General features: G+C 41.2%; 1 long non-coding RNA gene across 1 annotated transcript; it reads right to left on the reverse strand.

The window, feature by feature from the left end:
- Window positions 1-7,495: 7,495 nt before the first annotated feature.
- Window positions 7,496-13,605, reverse strand: LOC140681920 (uncharacterized). Its single transcript, XR_012053140.1, has 3 exons — window positions 12,803-13,605; window positions 10,045-10,144; window positions 7,496-9,696 (listed from the first exon to the last, which is right to left on the reverse strand). It is a non-coding gene; the product is annotated as an uncharacterized lncRNA (long non-coding RNA).
- Between the last annotated feature and the right edge of the window lie 1,583 nt (window positions 13,606-15,188).

Here is a 15,188-nt window from a genome sequence, read left to right on the forward strand (position 1 = left end):
CCCCTGCTGCCTGCAGTGCAAACAGGCACATGGGAAGGAGTCTCTACTGCAGAAACCTTACCTATTCTACCACCTTAGGCGTTAGGTAGTAATGTTAGTTTATTATGTCTTATACACAATGTTTCAAGAAGATTTTAAGGGTTAAGGCAAGTAAGATTCAGTTCTCCTCAAATGCTTGAATCTGTGTAACTACATTGCAGCCAATATGTTATTGAGGCTACAAACATAAGCAAAGACTACACATTTAAACTCTGAAGTATTTAATAACCCCAATGTGTGAGGATGTGTGTTTAAGATTAAAGTTAGAATTCATACTGCTGTTCCTAAATAAATTCAGAATAAATTAACAGGATTCAATACTGCTTCAAGAGGCCCATGTTCTGATTTTAATATATATGTTCCTATGTGTTAAAATTAATGAAGATCCAATGCCTTTGGGGGTTGCCATGGTTCCTTGGACTTTGCTGTCTCTTTAGAGGTAGCTGCTCTTCAATGTGATTTTATAAAATGCACCGGGCATCACAGTCCAGTTTGTGATTTCGGGTTCTTGTCTCAGCTCTGCTTGCTGAGGCTCCAGTGGTCCCACATTTGGCTTGAATGTAATGCTAAACATCTTCCAATCTCTGCTTATTTTAGACTCTTGATTTCCTTTTGGCCAGCACTACAATGTCACTTGGAAATATGAAGGTTTACATAAATCAACTGTCTTCAGCAGCATAGTTTCTAAAATATAAAGTGTCTGTTTTCTGATATCCTAAAACACATAATCACAAATGTCTTACTTGCTGTGTTTTGAGTTGCATAACAGGTCAATGCTCTGATGAGTTATAGGGACCTGACATGTTGATGTCCTGCACAACATGACTATACTTTTGGGGTTCCATACGAAAGTTTTCAAGCCCTTCTCAGAATTTCGGCATTCAATATAATTTTTCTTTGTTCAAGGTGCATTTGCCATTTCTGAGGGACTAGACTAAGATTTCATAAGATTTCATATTCTTTATTGCCTTTGTTCATTTTTCTAAGGGGACTATTTGAACTTGGACTTTTATTTCTAGCTCTTTGCTTTTCTGCACATTAGAGGCTTCAACCATGAGGGCTCCAGTCCCATGCACTTAATCCCACGCACCGAATCATACCTAATCTGACTTGTCTTTTAAGGATGTATATCTTCTCCCTTGGCAAAAACATTTAGTTTACAACATGACACACTCTGATATTGTCTAGGCAATTATAATTTCTAGGTTTCCCTTAATATTTTAATAGGAACAGGACTAAGAGAAGTAAGTCTAGGTTTGAATAAACTCAATGACTGAGTGAAATAAACATTATCATCTGAGCAGGACTGCTGTGTCAGTCTGCCTTCACTCCTGGTTGTTCAACACTGCAAAAGGGAAGCCCAGTGGCTGGAAACACTGCTTGTTATTTGACTGCACAGACTGAAGTCCAGGGCTAAGAGCTGTGTGCCTGGTTCTTGCAGTAGGTTATCTGAGACATGATGGTTAAGGATACAATCACAATAATGAGTAATGTCTATGCAAATTTAAGTTCTTTCCTCCTTACAAGGGTCCAAGGACAGATAGATGTCTCATAAATACAGTGACAAACACCAGCTCTTTATAATGTTCTTTCAGTCTCTGGCTTAATTGGAAGCTTAGTTTCCAATTCTTCTTTGATTCTTTTCTGTTACAGATTTGTCACTGCTGCTGGCAGCTGACTTCCCTGATGGGAGACAGGAAGCTGCTAATGGGGAAACACCTTTCTCTCTGTTGGTTCATTTTCCATCAGGACAATATTTCCTAGGATAGGAAACTCTCAAAGGAAGTGAATATGTTGGGAGGATGGGAGGAAATGGAGAAAGAGGGAGTCCTAAATGGTCTGACAAACAGCGCTGCGGCTGCTCCAGCCCTTGCACAAAAGATAGGCAGCATTAAAGGACTTACATAAATAAGTGTGTTTTTTCAGTATATTTTGATTTCTAGGTAAGTGCCTAGCTGAGTTTATTTTAGATCATTTGTCAGGATGTGAAGTGCATTGTATTATTTTTAGCCCAGAGTAAACCCGCAAACTAATAAGAATCTGGGCTTCCCACTCTGGCATGCAGCAACTCCAGCTTCATAGAGGGCCAGGGAGAGAAACAGATGCAAACTGTCAAAATTTCCTCCAGCCATTATCTCCCTCTCTGGCCTTTGCTAGTACAGCAGCAAGGTATGTGGCAGTGGCCTATTCCTGATGATAAACAGCAGCCATAGCCAGCAGAAGGACTCCCATCTTTGTTTGCCTTAGTGATGGCCTGAAAATGATCAGGGTGCTGAATCAGTACAGGCAGAGATACTCAAGAGTCTTAGAATGGTGCCTCTATGTCATCACAGCTTGTGTGTCCTAATCCTGCTCTGAAAAACACAGCTCTCTGCACTGCTCCATGCTGACAGTGGTTTTTTCTGGGCAGTACTGAAGCAATGCTCCCGTCTGCTTTGGCCCTGTTTCTGTCTGATAACACAGGCTGCTGCCTCCCTGGCATTTATCCATCATGTTGTGTCTGGAAACTGGGTCAGAGAAGACTAGCTTTTTGACATACACTTTATAGTCATCACTCTTCTTTGTGAGCTGCAAGGTCACACAATTTTGTGGCCTGAGGAGAGACATGGATGCACTGAACCACTGCCAGAGCAGCTGAAAAAGAGCTCCTATTCATTGCAGATTACATGTTTTGACCTAACTCTGACAGAAAAGCATACCTGTCAGCTCCATGGCAGGCTGATTAGGTTAATTAAGTCCTTGTCTATGAGTACAATAATTAGAACTGTCAGTTGTTTAAATGATGATAGAAGAAAGGCAGTCCCAAGGCAGTGCACACAAGCCGGCTTCGTTCTTCGCCTCTCAGAAGCCAACAGCTCTCCATGTCTCCCGGAGGCGAAGAAGATTCAAGAAGAACTGGAGGTTGGAAGTACTAACAATCTAGGAGGGAATCCGTAACAGGCTGTAATTTAACAGGCAACCTCATTTATGAATAATGCTGAGGGGAGGAAAAAATTGTGTTCAGTGAGGGTTTATTTTGTTTTGCACCAAAAGTAATGAGAATTGAGATAGTCAGTAAGTTTATAAATCAGATTTACAGGCTGCAAGCTTAACTGTAGCCTTGAGGTAACCTTGGAAAACTTCACTCTTTACAGGGATGGTCTGCAGAACAAGAAGACTAGTGTTTATTTCCTCATCCTCCCAACAAAGGTATGCGGAACCACCTTGTGTATTCTTGTAGTTTTGGATTTGTCAGTACATGCTACATACCAGGGTGGTAGGTTATAGTAGTAGCATGGTTAGTAGCACAGCATGGGAAGAAATGGAAGCTAAAAGAAACAAACTCAAGAGATCCATATGTAAGGCTAGAAAACAGGATTCTGGTCATTACAGAGAAGCCTCTTAGGATGTTTGATTTTGTGCCTCATATTTTTAGATAGAAATACATTTGCAGGAGACCAGAGAAAAGAGAACAAAATAACAGTGTCTCTGGAACACACACTTGCTAGGACCAGAATAGGATTTTCTTACTTCAAAACCAAGATAAGACTGTGGAGGAGGAGAGGATCCTCACAGGACACCCTTCCAATAGGGTAGGTGGAAGTCTAATATTCACCAAATCACGTGGCAACCAAGTGAGAGACAGGAAGAGTTCACCTGTCATTGTAGGCAGGAAAGAATATGGTGGAATGAGAAAACTTTTAAGTTTTAACATGGTAGATATTAGAGGAGATATAAAGATATTAGAGAAGGCTTTCTGAGGGCATGTAGAAATACTGGAAAGACGATGATAGGTAAATATTTATTTGCATTAGAGGAGGAAGATATCTTGCCACATCTTACAGCTCTATCCACTGGTGACCGTGTAGGGGATTATGCTTTAACCATATTCATGTTAGCAAAGCATCTTCTAGAAAGATCAGGAAAAAGAGGAAAGAAAGGGTGGAACAGCGGAGGGGCGGGGGGGGGGGGAAATATATACGCAAGACAATGTTGGAAACTGAAATTAAGAGGAGGTTTGGCAACATGAGTAGATCCATTTATGCAAGGAAATGTGCAGAGTGGCCTGACAAAAAGTCCAATGTCTTGAAAAAGCAGTACAGACACCCCAAAAAAGACTGTTGTAATGATAGACAGAGAGCAGAAATGAAAAGATGGAGAGAAAAGTAATGGGGACTAATCACTTTTTGTAGAAGAGAGTATGATCTGAGGACAAACAGGACGAACAGAGACCTGGAGACCTGTCCATGGAGCTGTCATTGAAAGCCTCAGTCATGAAAGGACTAAGATACTGTATTTTGAGGTATAAGAAAGTATTTTTGGTAACTACACAGCATTAAAATTAGATTTAAATAATTTATTTCTATGGGTTTTTTAAAGAGCCCATCTGTCCCAAATTTTTCTTCATGCATGTATACATCACAAGAAAATCATGTAAACCAGACAATAATTAGAAAAAAACTCTCCAGAAAACATGATCAATCTGTATTTGTGGAACTAAAGAACTTTCTCATCCTACTTGCTCCATCAGAGAAATATTAAATATAATATTAAAAAGTCTGTATGGATTGATTTGGACATGGTTTTTGGAAGGAGGGGTAACACCCAAATGTGAGCTTCTCAGACATTTCCTCACATTGCTTAAGAGAATACATTCACTGTAAAACCAAGAATATTTCATAAACATGGCAGTGATAACAACCTCATTTTTAACTGACACTGCATAAATCTTCTGTGCAGTTGCACCAGATACTGGAAGAAGCTTGTGAATTATATCCATCTTGAGAAGAAGTGCCAGAGCCAATCCCTTTCCCACCAGCAGGAACAGCTGATGTGTATCAGCAGCTTTTACAGTTTTTAATAAATTTTGTGATTAAAAGCAGTGATTCCTCAGGGTAAGGATTGCTGGTGCTGTTTTATGTTAAGCAGAGGCCAGCATCTCTGGCCAGCACAGTAAGTAATGCTGCCTGCCCATTGCCAGCTGTTGAATGCTATTTGTTGAGGAAACCTCATTGCAGTTTTTTCCCTATAGGAGAAAGGTAAAAAATATTTAAACATCACAATATAATGCTCTAGTCTCTGACTATGGTGAATATCAAATGCTTTAGTGGAGAATCTAAAGATGAAGATCATGGGTTCTGATAACAAAGGCATTTTGTTATCCAAGCCCTTCCTTTGCCATGCAGTGCTCATCCTTGAGCCGCAGGGCACACGGACACCCATCTCCTCTACTCTAGTGATAAATGCAGAAATAACAGTGGAGCCTCTGCTTTACAACTAAAGTAATTCAGAAATGAACCAAGACTAAATCTCCAAGTCACTGTAATGCCCTGAAATTGGGTTAGAAAGAGAACATTGCTATTTCCTTTCAATGCTATTTAGCTTAAGGGAGCCACAAAGGTCTGTACTACTGGACCACTAATAGGAGGCATTATAATTTTATTTTAAAATATTTTTTCTTCCTAGACATGTCCATGCGTAGAACACTGTCCCATTTCAGATGCTAAAATTGGACTAGTGGCTACCTCATCCAGTATTTTATAAACTGTAAATGCATTGTAAAGAAAACTTCTTCCATGTTTCAACATAAAATAAGTTACCACAGGATCATGAATCTTCACTCCTCAACAAGCAGACTGGATTGGGCAAGTGTGTGGGGCGCTGACAACTCTGCGTTTCATGATGGAACAAGGAGAAGACACCTTGAATTTACTGAGGGGGAAAGGGTTTTATCACAGCCACTGAACATGATGCTCTAACTCAGTTTAAGGGCTCAGTTTTTACAGATCACTTAGCAAGAGGGGAGAAAGAAGAAATTATATTTCAGCTGGAACTATAGGAAATTTTGACTGAACTGAGTTACACCTCTTTTAATTTTACAACTTACGAAAACCTTCTTTTTGGCCATTTATTGGGCTGTTAAATTCTTGTTTCGTGGTATCTGCATGGAAAAGGCATGGCTTTCTCGAGAAGGGTGGCCTGGAGAGGTGATATGAGCAGAGCTGGTGCAGGGGGTGAAGGCTGAAACTGGTTGATGTGGGTACCCAAGGGCAGCCATTCAGCTCCATGCTGCACAGTACAAATGGATAAATGACTGCAGACCTGCCGCGCCCTGTGAGCTTTGGATGTGGGTTTTGTATGCTTCTGTGCAGGCTTCTGTGTAGGACTGCTGCTTTTGGACTTGGTGGAGGTAACAGACCTCTGCAGCTAGAGAATCTACACAATCCAGAAGTATTCAGGTTCAGAATTCACCCAGAGGGGCTTTGTCTTGCAAAAGGTAGTTTCAGGGAGAAGCTTGTGGTATTCTGGAGGTATTGCACACCCAAGCAGGAGACAGGATAGGGTCATTTCACTTCCTGCTCTGAATTTACAAGGTAATTGCTGAAGACAACATTGCACAATGAGCAGTATTTATAAGAGAATTGTATTTATAAGAGATAAGATTATATTGTACTTATAAGAGAAAGACAATGTGGGCAAATCTTATGCTGAGGAGATAAAGGCTAATAGAATTGCCTTGGGGGCTTTTGAGCATGCGCATTTCATAGTCTGATGAGGATGTCTGCATTTATCTGGTGTAACACAAACAAGATGTCAATGGCATGAATAAAAGAGTGAGGGTTAACTGGAGGTGGACTTGTAAAAAACAAATAAAAAGAAGAAAGAGAGGAAACAAGCAGTAAAGCCTCAGATAATAACAACGACAGGCTTTAGCTGCAAGATTAATATCAAGACCAAGGACTTTAACCCTTCCTAAATTAGAGACTGGTTGGATGTGTGGTTGTATTTCAGGCATGATTCTATTTATAAATAACAAAAAGGTCTTCATGCAACCTGCCAATTTATGCAGATGGACAAAGACAGCTTTGGAGGCTTAATAAAGGCTTTTTTGTTTTACAATACTACATCTGTTTTAGATAATACAGGAATGCTGTTTAATAAGATCTTTCATATATGTTTCCTATTTAGTATCTCTCCATAATCAGTTCAGATGCTCATATTAGCAAAATTAAACTATACAAATGGTACAATGACAAAAGTCAGATCTGAGCAAGGACATAAACCAATAAACCAGATGCCATCTGTAGAAATGCCCTGGTCAACAAACTAATACAATTTTCTTTTCTTCCCCTTTGATAAAGGCTGCATTTTATTAAAGAAGCCCCTTCTGACAGCTGTGTTGATACAGTTAGATGATGTTTCTGAGAAACTAATCAGAGAAATGTCTAGAAATAGATTGTCTTCTCTTTGATTTAGAAACAGAGTGAAATTTTTAATAAGACTATTTAAAAATAGATTCAGCCTCTGATTTGCTATTGTGAATAACTCACAACTAATTTTTTGACTAAAATCTGACAACTTGGCCAGAGTTTTGACAAGATTGCAAGATCAACAGTGTCCTTTCATGTCTGGTGTCACAGTCATTCTTAACAGCATTCAAGATTTCATCTGATTTTATCATTTGGAAAAACACAGAATGGTAAAATTAAGAATTAATCTTTACTGATATAAGCCCATGTAACCTGTTTTATAAAAATTCACCGAAGAATACATGCCCATTTAAAATTTTACTGCATCCTAAATCTAGTAAAGTTTTTGCCTTCAGGATTATTTTAAGTGCTGCAGTTTAAAGAACATTAGCAAATATTCTTAATTTTGCCAATATTATGTGCATTGACTCCCTGCCTCCCCTGACCAGCTCTTGAACAGAAAAATAGGTAGTGGCAGAGATTGCTTATGAACATCAGAAGAAGGTGTAGAAGTGAATGCCTGTCTTGTTGTTCCAGACATTGCTGAATCTTGGTGCCAAAATAATTTCCCATGCTAATTCCTTAATAGTAGCATTGCACGCTCAACAGCAGTTCTCTGCTCTACATGGCTTGACAGAGGCCTTTTGTTAGCGCTGATTGCTGGAGGAAGTTGCTCAGGTCCACTGAGATCCTCCACCCAGTCAGCTGCAGACTGCCCAGCAGCCCGAGTTTACCGTGGGGGAGGATCAGTCGCGCAGGGCTGCTCTGAGGGCATCCTGGAGCCCAGCGCAGCTGCTGGCCGGCGGTGCAGCTGGTGGCTGGCAGAGAGTGCTCCCTGCGCCATGCGTGGTCTCCAGCAGCTGCTGTAGCAGCACCAGCTCCTCCCAGACGGCTGGGCCATGGGGTGGCCGTGGGTGGGGGTGAAGGGAACCCTCCCGACTGCCAGGATTTGAGAGGAAGCGCTACCATTCACGCAGCCCAGCTTGGCCCCAGCCTTGCCAGCACACTTGGCACACGGTGACAGTGTAGCCTCTGTTTGTGTCAGTGGCTCTTTCAGCCAGTGTGCATTTGGAAAGCCAGCGTGCTTCAGAGAGAATCACTTCAGCTGGGGGAACTCGAGTGTCCTGTAAAGAGAATTCCCTCATCCCCACAGTCAATTGCACGCATCGTGGTCCAGGCACTGAGCTGGCAATGCCTTAGATCACCTTAGAACACCTGAGCTGTCCTCATGTGGGGTCAGGCAGAAGCAAGACAGGAACTGCATGTGTGTGTCCATGCGTGTACATGAAAGCTAAATTCCTTGGAAAAGGCCATGAAGTCTGTGAAGTCATGGATTTAAGACGTAACAATCCAAAAAGTTGAAATTGAACATGGAGAGTGGGGAAGAGCCAAGACCATTGCAATGATGCCCATTGCAAAGAGAGCCAGGAGGAAGCTTGTTGTATCTCAGAGCCTTTTGCAGACTATGCCAGCATGGCTCTGATGATTCCACTTGTCCATTGTCCATCCTAGGCATCCAGCTCCTTTAGCCCACAGGACAGCGGGCAAGCACAGCCTTGGGGCCTGCTGCCAGAATGCCCTTGGTGCAGTGGCTCTGAAGATGACCTCCCAGTCCCCATGGCAGCACGGTGTGCACTGGGTCCTGCCAAAGGGTGAGGAATGCACTGGCTGAGGGAGCCTGGGAGGACTGGGACACCTGCAGCCTGTCAGAGGGGCAATCTCCTTCGTGGTGGAAGTCAGCAGTAATCAGCACTGCTCTGACAGGAGCATGGTACTTTTGTTCTCATCTGCAGTGAAGGACCTTTGTGCAATGAGGGTAATCATTAAAGATCTCTTAATGCATCCTTAATGCATGCATAATTAATGATATTCAGAGAATCTGAGTACTGCTTTTATATCTGTGGCATAACATCAAAACAGCCCACTTTGAAGTATTTTCCTATAGGTTTTACTGATAATAAAATACAGACATTTTGGAAATGCTGTTCCACAAACCACTTTAGGCTCTTTTTTAAACTGGCTACCTCACCTGCTATTACAATTTTCTTAGATTCTCTGAGAAAGCAACAAATGAGAAGGTTTTTTGATGCAAATCAGTTTCCACATTTTTGATTAAATGGCAAATGTTTAATGTCCTCTGCTGCTGCACTTTTATATGTATTTAATAAAACTCTATAAAAACCAAGTGCCAAATCCTTATCTGCAGATTGATTGCCCAATGCACAAAGAGCTCTTGCATCACAGTTTTCTTTCCTTACTGCAGTAATGATCTGTGGTCTGGTGAAGTGGCAGGTTCCCAATCTGACACTGGAGCTGCTAATATGAAGTAAAAGGTCCTGTCTTTGCTCTATTTCTTGCTGTCTGCCATCGCTTGACATTGCTCCAGGTGGAAGTCACAGGAAGCAGCTATATTTTCTTCTCCTTCTTCCTAAATGTGGACATAACCAAAGTCATGGTGATGAAGACATCTCTGAGGAGGACAAAGGGAGCACAGGCAAGCTTCCAGCCGCTCTGCGTAACAGGAGGTGGACAGCTGCTGGCCAATTTAACAGGCTTAGAGTCTCTATGGGACTTGAAACTTGTCCCTCTGCTGTAACAAATGGCTATTTCCACCTTTGGGTGTAAATCAAACCTGAGGTTGAATGTTTGGATAGGAATGGAGAACCAAAAGTTGACATCTCAGGCAGGGAAGGCTTGATCATCTCTGATCTTTAAGTTCTTTTGAACATCACTAAAAGATGAACTATTTATCACCTGGGTGAATCCCTCTCCCTACCTGTGAGTTCCTGGCTGTGTTGATTTGGCCATCACAGTGATAAGCAGATGATGCAGGCCTGGCTGTCCCTGGCAGTGGAGTTCTTGCATGAGTTTCAATCCTATGGGAAAATAATAACTATTGTGAGTACCCCACACACACGCATACACAGGCGTATCACAAACAGCATGATGTCATGTTCAGTTCCTGAAAACTGTTACTGTTGCAGTGGATTCTCATATGGCGGATGGCAACAAATTAATTTTTCTTACTAAAAAGTCAAGGGAATAAAACATGCTTTCTCTGATTAACAAAGAAACCAGATGTTCTATAATTATTGAATTGCAGGCAAATTCAAAGCCAAATAAAGCAAACGTTGCTGGGTATAGTCTCTTCAAGATCTGTTTTCTCTCTCTTCCGTCTCTCAGCATGAAAAAAAAAAAATCTTGCTGAGTGGTAACACAAAAGTTGATGATTAATTGTATAACTTTCTCTCTGGGGTATTTAATTTCTGGGAATCATGTCACACACAGCCCTCACTGTGCTACAAGTGTTTTCCATATGCAGTAAAATATTATAAAGATTTCTCCCAGCATTGAACCCCTCTTATGATCTAAATAATGCCAAGGGCCCAATTGTGCTTCCTTATGCAGAGTTTAGGCACTATATTTTAAGGACATTATTAACTACATTTTCAACATGAAAGGTAGAGACTCATGAAGGATATGGCAAATGAACTCATGACATGAATGGGTTATAATTTTGAGTGAAGATTTGTTAATTAAATTTTTGAGTCGTGCAAATGTTCAGAGAAAAATGTGCTTATTTGTATATATAAACATGGTAACTGGGCTTCCACAAGTAGAAAATTTCTTGACTATGTAGCTTTTTATAGGCCATATAGAACAATTAGTTCTTCTGCTCAGTAATCAACACAAGGCACGTATCAGTTCCTCAGGATGCTAGTTTGTGTCTTTTAAACAGCGAAAACATATTCACATTTCTAAGTCTAAGGGCCTTTCCACAAAGAAAATACAGCCAGATTATCAGTTTGGGGGTATGCAATAGGTCAGTCCTTTGTGACGTTTTAGTATATACCTTCCTTGGCACAATTTTTGAGCGTGCACATGAATGCATAGACATTGCACAGCACTACTGTACAGAAGGGTGCTTATTTTTAACTAGAAATATTTTCTTCTTGCTGGAAGATGGAACTTGGTTTTGCTCTGGTTGTTGCTTTATCCCTAAAGGATAGTTTGGGAAAACAAGTAATATACAGAAGATTTGTAGGATGTAGACTTCAGAAAGCAGCAAGATTCATTATACTAATATCTACTGATGTTGAGCGACCACTTCTTAATAATGAAGTCTTAAAATCAAACACTATTAACACAATGACACACTTGAATTTAGTGACTTGACTGAACAGAAGATAGGGATAATTTCCTTTAATCTTTTGTCCAGTATATTAACTTTGATCTCTATATATGGGCAATTCTCATTACACTACACTTTCTTAAATATGAAGTCTCTACATAAATCATGTATATATTTTGGGCTATTGACTTTGTTTACCACCAAAGAAAAGGGGCTGTTGAGCTGGATATGGATACTTTTATCCTAAAAGAAGTCAGAACAAACCATGCTTTCCTTTGTGTATCACAACAAATCTTATCACAAATTATTTTTCATTCATCTCAAATCCAAAATATATTGCAGCAGATGTAAAAGCCAAGCTGGTATCTTTGATTGATCTCCACTCTTAAATGAAGTACAAATAAATTTTAATTTAACAGCTCCATACCCCTTCTCAAGTTGCAGAGATTAACTGTTTTTTCCAAGTTTGAAAGAGGAAGAGAATTCCAGGCATATCACTCACAAGATGGAACAAAGCTTGACCAAACCGTGGAGTCCCAGTTTTGGGGTACTAAGGACATGCCATCTCCTTGTGTACATCTTACACAGTGATAAAAGCAGCAGCAGAGGTGTCAGTATAGTTGTGATTACTCTGCCATACTGGCTATCAGTCTCTGTCTCACTGCTTGTTTTTGATACACAGCATATTTTCACTGCAGTTTGACCAGAGAGTCTTTCATCCTATCTGGCAGGTAGAGCAGGTTCTGCAGGAAAGGCACTGACCAGGGATGCTATGACCAGAGCTTGCTACAAGGCATGGATGTGTGTAGAGAACCAATCTAGCTTCTGCCCTGACATGGAAAGGACAAGAGCACATGCTATTCCTACCCAGCATTACCCTCATGTGTTGTTACTCTTTTCTTGTCTCCAACCTTCTTCCTCATCTAGCCAGTTTCTTAATTCTGTCACCCAGTTCCTAGTCTGGGACTTGGAGATCTGATGTAACCTAGGGTAGCCATTGTTAAGACCACAAGTAAAAGTGTGCGGAGTTTCAAGCTAGATCATGCATGGCAGTAGGCAAAATCTTCAGCAAAAAGTGCCCAGATGTGCTAGGAGCTACTAAGCACAGGTAAATTGTAGATCTGAAAGGTCTGTAGCCCTGCCAAAAGGTGAGAGGCTTCACACAAAGCATTTCTGCCTCATCTCATCAAAAACTCAAGCGATGCTCTTTCAGTTTCCAGAGTTTAAACACTTTCAGAGAACGCAATAGCGCAATTACGATTGGATATGCTCAAAACTGTTTCCCTCACACCGAGACTTCTAGGACTAAGAATGGTCCAGAGTGAGGTAAAGTCCACAGCACGGAAAATTTCAGCTCAACATTTAAAGTTTGACAAAACTCCGTACAAGAGAAAAGGGATACCTTTGCCAAGTCATGTGAAATAATTAATCCATGGAAAAACAACCTCAGGAGCTGTTGGATGCCCACGGAAGCACCACACGGCCGTTTCAGTACCCAACACGCTATTCCTCTGGGAAAGTACGAAGAGACTAGGCGAGCAGCCAGAAGCCGGGCAGAAAGCGCAGCAGGGTGAACACACCCTTTCCCGTTTCCTCCCGTTCTCCCGCGGGAGCCGCGGCGGGCGCTGTCCGCGGCCAGCAGAGGTCGGGGCGCCCGGCCCGCCCGCAGCCGCCCCGCCGTGCTCTGCTCCGTGCCGGGGGTCTCTGCGGAGCTCAGCTGACCCCCTGCAGACAGCGGCAGTCTCTGCGGAGCCTCCAAAATCTTTCCAGAGAGGTGAAGTAACTTTTCCAGTGCCCTGCAGTAGGTTAGTAGAAAAGCGTCACATTTTCTGACCCCACCTTTAGGAAACCAGGCTGCTCTTCTGTGTGTCAGGGATTAATAAAGCTTCAAGGCTAATTCTCCAATAATGCAACGTTTGGCTGATGGCACATCTTTACCATTTTCAGGTTGACAGGCCCCTCTTCTTCAAACATAAATCTGTCACAAATCCAGTTCAATGGCTCTTTCCCTCTCTTCTCTTGCTGTTCGGGAATATTCCATTATTGCTACCTTCTTTACATTGTGCAGTTGCTTGCTGCAAAATCTCTCTCCTCATTTAACTATGCTGTGCACAAAAGGAGAGGGACACCATCATTCCTAAGACAATTAATTAAAAAGATACAGAACGATATTGTGGGAAGCTGTTTCAATATGCGAGGAACGCCCTCTCCCTGAATCACTTACATTATAAGGTATTCCTTCCAATACCTGGTAAATTTCAGGTTATTGCTAACCTCTCTCTGTTCTTATTTGAGACAAGTTTTGTGATTTAAATTTTAAGTTAGGCAGTCTAGTACAACATTTTAACTATCAGAAGATGTTTGGTTCCTAAGTTTTGAGTGTTGATTCCTAGGTAAATAAAAAGTCATTTGTAGAACTTTATTTTCTTTTTGAGTTTGACTGGGTGTTCATTTAGATGTACTCATAAAACAGGTCATAAAATAGGTACCAAATTACATAAATTGTACCCTATCATAGCTGGGCTCTCTTGCTGTGTGTCTACAGTATAAACTGATATAAGCTGTAATAAGAGTCTTAAAAAGAAGTAGTACATTAATTTTTCTGTGTTTTTAACAGTTTATGTTCCTAATTTAAAATATACTAAAAGAAAAATTATTTAAATGCAGACTTTCTGCACAGAGGATGAGATCCAGCCATATCAGCTTTAAAAGCCTTGTATATTGGAGGGAAATAGAGAAGAAATTTGATATTGGTCTATAATTGACTGCAGTGGGAGAAAATACTTGAATCCAGCAGGATCTGTAATCAAATAAAGTGGCGAATTGAGCCTAAAGATTCGGAGGTCAATTCAGAGAAACTAGAAACTAAAAGATACTTGTACAATCAGAAGTGTCTGCATACTGGAGCAGCGTATCAAGGGGTGTAGGTGGAAAGCAGCCAGTTTTCAAATTGGCTCCCAGCTCTCTGCTGGGACCGCGCAGGGGACAGCATCGTGCAGCTTGGGAGGTGACCATCAGCCTGCACTGTCTGGACTCTGCAGATCCTCGTGGAGGGTGCTGTGACACCCAGCATAGACCTTTGGATGCCACGTGAGCACAGCTGTGTCTCTTCTTCCAGCAGAAGCCTGGGTGGTAACACCCAAAGGTAAACATAATGAACAGGAAACAAGAAAACGTGGAATTAATCAGTTCTACTGAACTGGCATTTTCTCATTAAAATGTGTTCAGTCAGGTCCATGAAGCAGAGAATTGTCGCCCTCCCTAAAGTTATATCCTGGTTCTCACGCAGCCAGTTTATTCAGGAAGTAAAACTGGATGATGTATCCTCCCAGCTTCCACATGAATTCCTGGTGCTTGTTTACATTTGTGGCAAGTCGGGATGGTTTCTTGACTTCATTAGAAAGCGAAATGTAGCTCTACAATTTTCAGTGACCCATGCTCAAATATGCTTTGCAAAAGCTTAGCTGTGAAAATATCAGTAAGATTTTGTGTTGAAAGTAGCAAGTTATTCTCTCAAATTATATTTTCCAGCAGCTGTATCACTTCTTCAGCAGCTGTGCCATTTAAAGAAGCTTTTAGCACACCTTCTGCTTCCAGACTTAAATATCCAGGTTGTAGATTTGTTGTTTTGACCCTTACTTCAGTGAAAAGAGAGCATACTTGTGTATTATTAATCCACACACATTTTACTATCAAAATCAGTAAAGAAAACAAGATAAACTGTTTGTGCAAAATAGCTGGATTAATTGTGGTCAGATAGTGACTTGAATTAGTGGAAGCAAACCATT

The sequence above is a fragment of the Taeniopygia guttata genome, chromosome Z (assembly GCF_048771995.1).
Source record: "Taeniopygia guttata chromosome Z, bTaeGut7.mat, whole genome shotgun sequence".
Taxonomy (NCBI): domain Eukaryota; kingdom Metazoa; phylum Chordata; class Aves; order Passeriformes; family Estrildidae; genus Taeniopygia; species Taeniopygia guttata.